The 12,536-nt window shown below is 38.9% G+C and overlaps 1 long non-coding RNA gene across 1 annotated transcript in view; it reads right to left on the bottom strand.

The window, feature by feature from the left end:
- The window catches only part of LOC122559637, a 36,745-nt gene extending 24,659 nt beyond the window's left edge, over window positions 1–12,086 (bottom strand). The window contains exon 1 of the long non-coding RNA XR_006314486.1: window positions 11,987–12,086. This is a non-coding gene — a long non-coding RNA (uncharacterized LOC122559637). The remainder of the gene's footprint in view (window positions 1–11,986) is intronic.
- Between the last annotated feature and the right edge of the window lie 450 nt (window positions 12,087–12,536).

The raw sequence follows: 12,536 nt of genomic DNA, 5'->3' as shown, positions 1-12,536 counted from the left end.
TAAGTAATCTAATCTAATCTAATCTAAGTAATCTAATCTAATCTAATCTAATCTCCACTTACTACTTCTCCACTGGTTCTGACACCATTTTGAAGTTTGAAACTTAATATTTTAGATACTCCCCCAATCTGTTTCCTTCTCTTAGTTAAAACATGCCCTCTTCTGAATTTTCATTTCCACAAATAAAGATCTTAAAATCAACATGCAATTGTGCAATGATTATCAAATCTATCCTTGCCAATCTGTATTGGCTGCTTGTGAAATTAAGTTGATTTTAAGGTCTTTATTTAAGATTTCATAGCCCTCTGGTGTCACACACACTTCACTTCTTTTTCTCTCTTTTGACCTTTTGGCTTTCAAAACAGCCTTTTGCATCAAACTGTTCCTCCACTGTTCCCTCAGTTAACCTTCCTGCCCTTGTCAATCCCTCTGTTATGGTGACAGCCTCCCTGCATTGGAAAACATTTTGAAAAGCCTAGTGGTCAACTCTGCTTTCAACTATACCTTTCTATTATTTCCCTGTATCCTCCCATACTGTATGCAATTTATTCTGCTACTCTGCAAAATGCTTTTCTATTTACAAAACAGCAATATACAAATACAATTGATAATATTGAATACTTTGTAAACTGAAACTTTGACAGCACACACACCCAATACTAAAATTACATCCTTGACCATTAAAAATTATGGACAAAAATATAAAAGGCTGTTGCATTTTTGATTATCAGTTTGTGATACCAAGTTGCACGGGGATGTGCAGTAACAGTAGCGGGGAGTAAACATTTAGCTGGTGAATCTAGCTAGGAGCTAAAACTAACAGTGAAACATCATTGATCCTGATATGGCTTTTGCTGAGATTGAGCCATTTTAGATGTGGAAAGTTGTCATATTTAAAAACGAATTTATTCTTGCACTCTATCTTTAATCATTACTGTTTCTTAGATAACATTTGCTCCATTTTTATGTATGGTTTACGGAAAAGAAAGAAATGTTTGAGTCTCTTTTATTTTTTAATGTCTGTGACATTATTGAAAGGAATGTACACTGTAAGAATGACCTTGTATCATGGCCCATGTAAGGTTATACACAACTTGCACTGGCATCTTATTCAATAAAGTTCACAGGTGTTTGCAGATTGAATACATCTTGTTTTCTCTGAAAGCAACAATATAATGCTAAAGAAATTATATGCAATGTATTTTAACAGCTGTTACATGCATTTGTGAATGCATGTGACTTTAGAGATGGGTGAAAGACTAACTGCATAATGTTTTAAATGTAATATAGTTGTCACATAAAAGTTGCCAAAATCTTTCATTTACTACATAAATATTTGTGGAAGGCCTTTTATATGACAGAGCAAAGATTCAGGTTCCTCATCATTTGTATTCAAGTAGAATCTCTGCCATCTGCATGGATATCTATTCATCCCAGCAGGATAAGGAGTTATTCATTCAGCTGAGTGCGAGGAACCTGATTAAATGACTACTGAAAAAGGGGCTCTACATTATAAGTAATGAAACATTGCTCAAATGGACAGATTTTTTTTGAGTATTCACTGATATGGTAATAGGACTGTTGACAAGGTGAAATGTTACTGCTTGCTTATTAGCATTACCACGTGGTAAAATGATTTATGCAAGTCTGGCACATGAATATTGTGTCCAACTGCAGTATGGATCAGCATATGGCACGTTAGTTTAAAACTGAAGAAGACTTAATTGATGAACTGTTTTGTGTCAATGGAACTGGACTGCAGGACTGCATTCCCATCCCTGAACTTTTTACTTAGCTTTATTTTTCTTGAAGTTAAACTTAGTTGAGTTGTGTAACTCCAATGACTCTTCCTTTCCCTTTTCATATTAACTGATAAAATATTGTTTTGGTCCTGTATTGAGCAGTTTTGCTTTGGCTTGAATCTAGTTTTCTCTTTTGAAATTCAGAAGACAATGGCATAGAAATTTGGTTGTGCTTTTTGGGTACTCCTATATGATGGAAAGGAAGCATTCACTCATTGGGAGTTAGAAATGTACTTCCTGCTATATTGGCTATAGCCAAAAAAATTGGAGCATAGTGCCTATGTCTGAAGCATGCCTTTGAGCATGTGAGGACTCTAAGTCCCTACTATAAGATTAGTTTGTCCTGAGGCAACTGACCACTCTGTAGAGAAATAGGCCTCTCTGCAGCCTAATAGGTGTCCTTAGGTTTTTAAATATTCTGTATTGTACATTGAAAGGGGCGGAAGAACGATGCAGTGTCTTCACACCAATTTCACAGTCACTGTTGTCTCCAAACCCAGTTTTCACCCTTCCACACTTCCACATGGGTAGTTTTTTTCACAGCTGAACTGTTTGCTGGAAATGAAACAAGAGGCCTAATAGGAAAAATTGAGGGGAAAAAATATATTTTTGAAATATATAAATGATTAGATTAGATGCCGTACAGTGTGGAAACAGGCCCTTCGGCCCAACCAGTCCATACCGACCCACTGAAGAATAGCCACCCAGACCCATTTCCCTCTAACTAATGTACCTAACACTACAGGCAATTTAGCATGGCCAATTCAGCTAACCTGCACATCTTTGTGACTGTGGGAGGAAACTGGAGCACCTGGAGGAAACCCACGCAGACACAGGGAGAATGCAAACTCCACACAGACAGTCCCCCAGGCCTTTAATGAAATGTAATCAACTTATTGTGCATAACTGACAATGTTGATAGAATGGAATGTTTGGAAGTGAGGTAGTTTACTCTGAAGGGTGTAAACTTTGAATAAGGAAAATTATAAGGGTATGTTGCATGGATTGGCTGGGGTACCTTGGGAAAATACATTAAAAGGACCCTTAGGGACATTGATATACAGAGAGATCTTGGGGTGGAATTCCATAGCTTCCTGAGAGTGTCAACACAAATGGATAAGGTGGTAAAGAAGGCATACATTATGCTTGCCTTCATCAGTTGGGGTATTAAGTATGAAAGTTGACAACTCATGTTACAGCTATATAAAACATTTGATAGGGCACATTTGGAATATTGTTGCAGTTTTCTTTACCGAAGGAAGAATATGGAGGCCTTGGCAAAGATATAGAGGAGGTTAGTCATGATGTTGCCCCCAGATTGGAGTATATTAACTATGAGGAGAGGTTGAACAAACTTGGATTTTTTTTTAGATTTCTTACAGTGTGGAATCAGGCCCTTTGGCCCAACAAGTCCACACCGACCCTCCGAAGAGCAACCCACCCAGACCCATTCCTCTACATTTACACCTTCACCTAACACTATGGTCAATTTAGCGTGGCCAGTTCACCTAACGTGCACATTTTTAGACTGTGGGAGGAAACCCACGCAGACACAGGGAGAATGTGCAAACTCCCACAGACAGTTTCTTGAGGCAGGAATTGAACCTGGGTCTCTGGTGTTGTGAGGTAGCAGTGCTAATCACTGGGACATCAGAGGCTGAGGGGTGACCTGGTAGAAGTATGCACAATCATGGATAGACTGGATAGTTGAAAGTCTTGTTCATAGGTTGAAACTGTCAGATACTAGGGGGTATAGGTTTGAGGTGAGGGGGGAATGTTTAAAGGAGATGTGAGGAGAATGTGATAGGTACCTAGAACAATAGGAGGGGTGGTGGCAGAAGCAGATACAATAGCAATGTTTAAGTGGTATTTAATTTGCAAAAATTGGAGCATAGTGCCTATGTCTGAAGCATGCCTTTGAGCATGTGAGGACTGTAAGTCCCTACTATAAGATTAGTTTGTCCTGAGGCAACTGACCACTCTGTAGAGAAATAGGCCTCTCTGCAGCCTAATAGGTGTCCTTAGGTTTTTAAATATTCTGTATTGTACATTGAAAGGGGCGGAAGAACGATGCAGTGTCTTCACAGGCAGATGACGTTAGTTTAGAATGGTGTCATAGTCTGCATCGACATGGTGGACTGAAGGGCCTGTTCCTGTACGGTTCTATGTTCTTCTCTGTTCTATATATGTAGGCAATGGATAGTTTTTAAAGAACTATGCCATGACTTACAGCTACTGTGTTTTCCTTTAAGGTGTAAAAATTCAATTAACCATAGCTACCAAAAGAAGCATAAGATTCAGAAATAGCAGTAATTCTGAGGATTGAGAGGATTATAGAATACCCCAAAAAACTGATAAGGAAAAAGAGAATAGAATAGAATATGAATGCAATCTAGCTAAAAAAAACTGACTAAAAGTTTCTATATGTATATAAAGAGGAAACATTTGGTTGAAACAAATGCGGGTCCTTTAAAGACAGTGTCTAGAGAATTTATAATGTGGAATAAAGAAACAGTAGGAAAGTTAAATGGTTATGTTGTGTCTTATTTTCACTGAGGAAGATACCAGAAATTTCCCTGAAATGGAGATTGAAGTGGTTAGGAAAGAATTGAAGAAAATTAGCATGAGTAAGAATAAAGTACTGGTAAAATTTATGGAGTTATCTAATCCTCAGGACCTGATGTTTTTCATCCCAGAATACACAGATATGTGCTGTAGAGATAGTCAACACATTCATGATTATCTTGCAAATTTCTACAGATTCTGGAATTGTCAGTACTTGGGCCCTAGCTTTCACAATAACTTCAATGATTTGGAAGTGCGATTAATGTAATATTTACAAATTTGCAGATAATACAAAGCTAAGTGGGAATATGTGTTGCGACAAAGACATAAAGCAGGTTCAGGAAGATTTGGACAGGCTTGGTGAATGGGCAGTGATTGAATATAATGTAGAGAAATGAGAGTTTATCCACTTTGGTGGGAGGAACAGATGTGCAGAGTATTTCTTAAATAGCATGAGGTTGGCAAGTGTAAATGTGGAAAAAGTGAGGATTGCAGATGCTGGAGGTCAGAGCTGAAAATGTGTTGCTGGAAAAGCGCAGCAGGTCAGGCAGCATCCAAGGAGCAGGAAAATCGACGTTTCGGGCATCAGCCCTTCTTCAGGAAGAAGGGCTCATGCCGGAAACGTCGATTCTCCTGCTCCTTGGATGCTGCCTGACCTGCTGCGCTTTTTCAGCAACACATTTTTAGCAAGTATAAATGTGGAAAGGGACCTAGGAATCTATCAACAAACCTCTGAAGACTAACATTACAGGTGCAGCAAATTATTAGGAAGGTCCGTGAAATGCTTGCCTTTATTGCAAGAGGATTTGAGTATAGGAATAGTGAAGTCTTGCATCAATTATACAGATGCTTGATTAGACTGGATCTGGAGTACTGATTACAGTTTTGGTCTGTTTATTTCAGGAAAGATATCATTGCCATAGGAAGTGCAATGAAAGTTCATGAGACTTGTTCTGGGGATGGCAGGACTGTCCTATGAAAAGAAATTGGGACCGTATTCTCCAGACTTTAAATGAATGAGAGATGATCTAATTGAAACACGCAAAATACTTGATGGGGTAGACTGAGTAGCTGGAGATAAGATATTTTCCCTGATTGGGGAGTGTAGAATGGTCGGGGTGGGGGGTGGGGGGTGGCGTTGGGAGGGCAATTAAAAATAAGCAAGATGCCACTTAGATCTGAGCTGAGAACGTTTTTTACTTGGAGTAGTGAACCTTTAAAACATTCTACCCCAGATAGCTGTGGAAGTGTAGTCTTTGAATATGTTTAAGGTACATATTTCTGATTACCCATGGCATAACGGGTTATGGGGATTGAATGAGTAAAAGGCATTATATAGTTTGATAAATCTGATTGATGCCCTGACCAGTCAGAGTTGACCTCTGTGGTTTAAATTTTAAACAAAGTCTGGTGAAAATTGTCAATCAGCATTAATGGCTTCATTCTCAATGACAATACCTCTATTATCAAAGTCTACTTGCCAGCCAATCAGACTCTCCTCTCATGCAGTATAAATGTTTTTTCAAGGAAATGTCCTGATGAGACAAGACAAAAAGCTTTGACAATATGGGGGGTTTTCAGCAATACCTGAGTTCAATACTACCAAATGAGGATAATAGAAAAAACAAAATAACATTGATATATCATCATCTTGATTTCTTTCTATCTATATTTTGGATCATATGTGTTTTTGCAGAAATTATTATATTCTTTGTTCTCAGGAATAATAATAGAACCAATCTTTCCTTGTGGAAAATATCTCCCACCTCTTGCATCTCTTGCATAGGTTTAGAGTGAGAGGAGAAAGATATAAAAGGGACCTAAGGGGCAACTTTTTCACACAGAGGGTGGTGCGTATATGGAATGAGCTGCCAGAGGAAGTGGTGGAGGCTGGTAAAGTTACAGCATTTAAAAGCATCTGGTATTTGAATAAGAAGGGATTAGAGGGATATGGACCAAGTGCTGACAAATGGGACTATGTTAGGTTAGGATATCTGGTTGGCATGGACGAGTTGGACTGAACCCGTGCTGGACTGGACTGGACTATTTTCGTGCTATTTTCCATAACACTATGACCTGGTTTCCAAGGTATGCTCGTGAAAAGTGAAAAAAAAAACTAATCTTGGCATTGTCTGATTATTCTGCAATTTGGCAGCTTTTTGCCACTTAGCAGCTTCCTTCCCCCACATCCTGTTTAAAATACATTTTAATACATTTTAATTTTTACATTTTGTAGTGGAGGCTTGGATGACTTCAAAATCAAGAGGAGAAGAAACAGTGTCAGATGAATCAACCTCACTCAGTTTTCAATTGTTTCCACCTAATGAAAAATATTAAAATCAAGCTGTCTCTTTTATTTAAAGCTATCCATTAAAGTTTGGCAAAATGTGAAGTTGCTTATTTTGGAAGAGAGAACAAAATAACAGAGTGACTTAAACGGAGAAAAATTGGGGAAAGTTGCAACACAAAGGGACTTCGGGTTATTTGTCCATGAAACGTAGAAAGTTAGCATGCACATCAGCAGGCAATCGGGAAGGCTAATGGATTGTTTATTTCAAGGGGGTTGAAAGGTAGAAGGAAACTTACTACAAATCTACATGGTGCTGGTGAGACCACATCTGGAGTATTGTTAGCAGTTCTGCACTCTTATTTAAGGAAATAGATTATTTCACTGAATGCAGTTCAGAGAAGGTTCACTGGGATGATCCACAGTGTGAAGTAATTGTATTATAAGCAAAGTTTAAACAGGTTAGAACTATACTCATTGAAATTTAGAAGAATGAGAAGTGATCTCTTTGAGGCATCTTAAGAGTGTAGACCGGGTAAATTCTGAGTGGATGTTTCTCCTCATGTATAGGACCAGAGGTCTTGGTCTAAGAATAAAGAAGTGTAATTTTAAAATTAGATGATTTTTTAGATTCTTCTTCAATAGAGGAATGAAAGGTTATAGGGAAAAAGTAGGAAAACTGGACATGAGGAATGTTGGATCAGCCACAATTCTACTGAATCGCAAAGCAGGCTTGAGCAGCAAATGGCTTCTTCCTGTTCCTGTTTCTTACGGTTTTGAAACAATACAAAATGGGTGGTAGCAAATGAGCTGTCTTTATGCCTGCCCAAGTTCCTTTTTCATTTAAGTACTGTAAGAACAGTTCAGTATAATCCACTTTGCACCAAGTTCGTATTGGCAGTGCGCTACCTGTACCATCCAAATGTGCACTCAACTTTGATCTAAGAAGCTGATTTCAAAATATTAACTCCAAACCTCTTGCTGCAATATGTTTCAAACTGTTCATAACCATTGGGAACTGTGCTGGGCCCATATCAGAAAGTCCAAGCCTCTCTGGTTTGAACTGAAATCCAATTTAGCTTAGTTATGGAGTTTGGCTGATATACACCAAATATTTCCAGTTGTCACAAAGCATCTCTTGTCTCCTTTGTTTTTGACTCCATGTTAGTAATATTTGTGCTATTGAGTAGTTAAGTTCAAATAGTGATTCTGCAATCTTAATCTATATCAATTTTGTTGAAAAGTTCTTTATTGTCTCAAATAATGAGTGACTATCAAATATTTTGCATGAATACAATTTACAAATGCAAAACATATTATTTAGTAGGACAGCTACAAATTGGTAGTGTAGTGGACAGCAAAGAAGGTTATCTCAGAATACAATGGGACCTTGATCAGATGGACCTAAGAGTGGCAGATGGAATTTAATTTTGATAAATGTGAGGTGCTACATTTTGGAGGGGCAAATCAGGGCAGGAATTATATACATCCGATGACAAAATCCTGGGGAGTGTTGCTGAACAGAGACCTGGGAATGCAGGTTTACAGTTCCTTGAAAGGGGAGTCGAAAGTAGATTCAATAATGAAGTAGGTGTTTGGTATGCTTGCCTTTATTGGTCTGTGCATTGGTTATAAGAGTTGGGAGGTCACGTTGCGGCTGTACAGGACATAGGTTAGGCCACTTTAGGAATATTGCATTGATTCTAGTCTCCCTGCTATTGGAAGGATGTTGTGAAACTTGAAAGAGTTCAGAAAACATTTACAAGAATGTTGCCAGAGTTTGAGCTACAGAGAGAGACTGAATAACTATTTTCTCTGGAGCATTGGAGACTGAGGGGTGACCTTATAGAGGTTTATAAAATCATGAGGGGCATGGATAGGATAAATAGACAAGGTTTTTGCCCTGGGATGGGGGGAGTGCAGAACTAGAGGACATAGGTTTAGGATAAAAGGGGAAAGATTTGAAAGGGACCTATGGGGCAACATTTTCACACACACACAGTGGTGAGTGTAGGGAATTAGCTGCCAGAGGAAGTAGTGGAGGCTGGTACAATTACGACATTTTAAAAAAACATCTGGATGGGTATATGAATAGGTAGTGTTTAGAGGGATATGGGCCAAATGCTGAAAAATGAGACTAGATTAATTTAGGAAAACTGGTCGGCATGGACAATTTGGGCTGAAGGATCTGTTTCTATGACTCTAAATAATTTTGTAAATGCACCTCATTACTGATAATTTCAAAATCTCTGAGGTTTATTCCACAGCCTCTGGCTGATAAATTGTAGTGTTGGGGAATAGTACAATCAGCCTTCCTGAGTTTGAGGAGGAAACAAATCATTAAGGGTTCTGATGCCTAATTATTATCTGGTGATCCCTGTGCAATTGTGGATGCCTGATGAACAGGATGAAGCTAGGTTGTAGAACACCTCCCCATCCCTCATTTCTCCATTGAATTGAAAGCTATGCTTGATATTTAGATAAAGATGGTTTTAAAAAATGGGCAATGTTGTACTGCCTTTGCTGTACATTATGTATGTTTGTGCCCTGTACTGTTGTAGTGTCAGAAGCCAATCTCTGTTCTGTGCTCCATGTTATTATTTACTACTGCCGCTTGCCCATGTTTTACTGGGAAACATGACAGCCAATTCTTTTTCAGTTGATTGTACACAATAAAATAATTAAATCCATTGGTTCAAAATTACTATATACTACCATGAATACTATTCAAAAACTGAGTATAGTATGTTAATGTTACAGATGAATTATCATCAAACATTTGCTTCTTAGCTATGCCTCTTTGTATGCAAGCAGTCCTAGCACAGAATAGATGGTACACTCCAGGGAAAGAGGTACTACCCTTTCCCCAGCAAATGGGGTGCCTTTAGGGGTATCAAGCTCTGCTCTGCCATCTGGGCCTACAGTTTGCAGATGCATGCTGTCGAAGCTAGGGACAAGAGACATGACCCAGAAAGGGGGAGCTGAGAGAGAGATCAGCTTTTAAAGAAAAAATAAGGTCACTCTCCACTACAAAGCAGGCATTAATTATACATGCTGTAAACCTCAAATCAACTTAGTGGAACCAAAGACCTTTTTAAAAGGAGTGTAATTATTGGATGTAAAGCATCTGTGTGTAGCCCTGAAGTCTATGAAGTGTTGGATCCACATGAACTGAAATTGAGCATATTATAATTTCATTTTATAAATCAGGTTTGTTATCTCTTACTGGTCAATCCTTAATGATACTCCATTTAAATCAGAAGAAAATGTCCATTACGCCTACCTCCCTAGGATTCTTTTTACTGTTATAAGGCTCACATGACAACAGCAGGATAAAGCATATTTATTCCTTCATATTATGTCTGTCAAATTTTGCATTATGTTTCAGTTAAATGTCAGCATTGAGGTGAAACAATTCTATTTAACTTTCTTAAATACATGACTATTAAAAAAATCTTGCCTTTCATTATTGAATTCTGTGCCTGTTTAACTACCCTGGGCCTGTATTATTAGTTTTTCATTAAGATCGGCATCTTAAGTTGCTCATTGGGACTACTCCTGCCTGCTTGTAATTACATGGCATTAACAGTCCCTGCTTTCCAGATGAGTCTGCATTGTACTTTACTCTTTTATGCAATTGGATAAATGCAATGGAAGAACTGTGAGCAATGATAAAAACAGACATCTCACATAGATATTTGCATTGCAAATGTGTAGTTAGTCCTGTTTTGTTGTTCACGGAAGCTTCAATTTGCATATTCCTAGGATTTGATGTCCTCTTGTTAAAAAAGAGAAAGGGGCCCAGGGCATCTTCCATTAACACAAATCTGTCACTCGTTAAAAAGGATCACGTGATTCAGACAGCAGTGACATAGCTGCTCCACTGGAATCGTGCTGAGGTGGAGGTTAATAAAGAGCACACACAGTTCTAGTACAAACATAGTAATGTCAACAACAAAAAAAATGAATGGCACTGTCACAGCACCTCAGCCTTTAAAAACGCTTTGTTAAAGAGGATGGACCTTTTTGTTTCAGCCTGGTTAAACTGCAGTTCAAAATGATCAAAGATCAAATCGTTGCAACATACTGTTCCAACAAGGTTTAGCCTAGTTTTTTCATTGGACCATTTCATGGGCTTGTCAAAATCACTGTGATTAGCAAAAAGAAATTGCAATTCCTTCAGAAATGTCTGGAACAGGCACTTTGACACTGTCCTTTACAATGCTATCACTGCATCACCAATGAAGATATCTCATCAACGTCTTCATCATTGATGTATGAGTTTGCATTGTAAGTGATCACAGAGCTGTAACAACACAGAAGGCCATTCAGTCCATCAGTTTTTGCTTTCTCCAAATGAGCAGTTCACTTTGTGTTACTTCATCTTCTACCTGTAACCCTGCACTTTCTTTTTTGCAGGTAACAATATAGTTTCTCCGAATACCTCAATTTAATCTCCTTACATTGCTGTCTGATAACCCAACATATATCTTAATACCACTGCATGAAAAAATCTTTTTGCATTTTCAATACATCTTGCATTAATTAGCTTAACTATATGCTCCCTTTTCTTGATCTTTCCCTCATCCTTGGAATTGTTCTTATGAAACTTTTTTTCTTTCTCTAAGCTCTTTTCACATCTTTCCTGATGCCCAGGACGCAATATTCCAGTTGAGTCTGAACCAATAATTAATGGACATTTCGTGTGATTTCTATGGTCTTGCACATATTAATCAAAACTAGAACAGAAATTAGAGAAACTCAACAGGTCTGGCAGCATTCGTGCGGAGAAAACGGACTTAATGTTTTGAGTCTGATGGTAATGAGGAAATAGTGGTATTTATGCTGAAGCCTGAGGATCCACTGTTATTGTGCTTCTCCTGCATTTCTACCGTCACTTCTTCCCTTCCCTCCCACATCAATGATGGTCCTCATTTACCACCTACCAGCCTCTGCATCCAAACGATCGTAAGCCATCACTTACACCCCATACCTTGTCAGCATTCTACAGGGACCATTCCCTTCAGGACACTCTGGTCCACTCCTCCTTCACTCCCAACATCTCCTCATACCCCCACTGCACCTTCTCCTGTGATCGCAGAAGGTGTAACACTTGTCTGTTCACCTCTTCCTTCTGCACCATTCAAGGCCCTAGACATGCCTTTTAGGTGAAGCAGCAAGTTAATTGGCACTTCTTTCAATCCAGTGTAATGTATTCACTGTTAACAATGTTGAATCCGCTACATGGGGGCGACAAAACGCAGACTGGGTGGCCTGCATTGTGTTAGTAAAAATGACCCCAAACTTCCAGTTGCCTGCCATGTCAACTCACCACTACGTTCCCTGGCCAACATTCTGTCTCTGGCATACTGCAGTGCTTCAGCGAGGCTAACACCAAACTGAAAGAACACCATCTGATCTTTTATTTGTGGACCCTGCAGCCTCGAGTTCAACCTCGACTCAACCTCGAGTTCAATGACTCTAGAGCCTGATTACATCCTCCCATATTATTTTAACCCCACATCTAGTCCTGACATGACACAGGTTTCTTTCAGCACAGGCTGCCCATTCTCTCCTATCACTTATTCAGCTTCCCTTCTGCCCTGACCTACTATAAACAATTCCCCCTGTCTGCTACCCCTTTAATGTCTCTCTCTCTCTCTCTCTATCTATCTATCTCTGGGCTCTATTTCCACATATCTGCTCACCTCTCCTTCTCTCGACCCTCCCCACGACCCCCATTTTCAGCATAAATGCTACATCTTCCTTGCTGCTGTCAGTTCTGATGAAAAGTTACCAAACTTTTCTCCGCACCAATGTTGCCAGACCTGCTGAGTTTCTCCAACAATTTCTGTCTTTGTTTCAGATCTGCAGTTTTTTGT

The sequence above is a fragment of the Chiloscyllium plagiosum genome, chromosome 19 (genome assembly GCF_004010195.1).
Source record: "Chiloscyllium plagiosum isolate BGI_BamShark_2017 chromosome 19, ASM401019v2, whole genome shotgun sequence".
In the NCBI taxonomy this organism is placed as follows: Eukaryota; Metazoa; Chordata; class Chondrichthyes; order Orectolobiformes; family Hemiscylliidae; genus Chiloscyllium; species Chiloscyllium plagiosum.
Note: the sequence above shows the minus strand (reverse complement) of the source record. Positions and strands in the feature narration are given on the sequence as shown.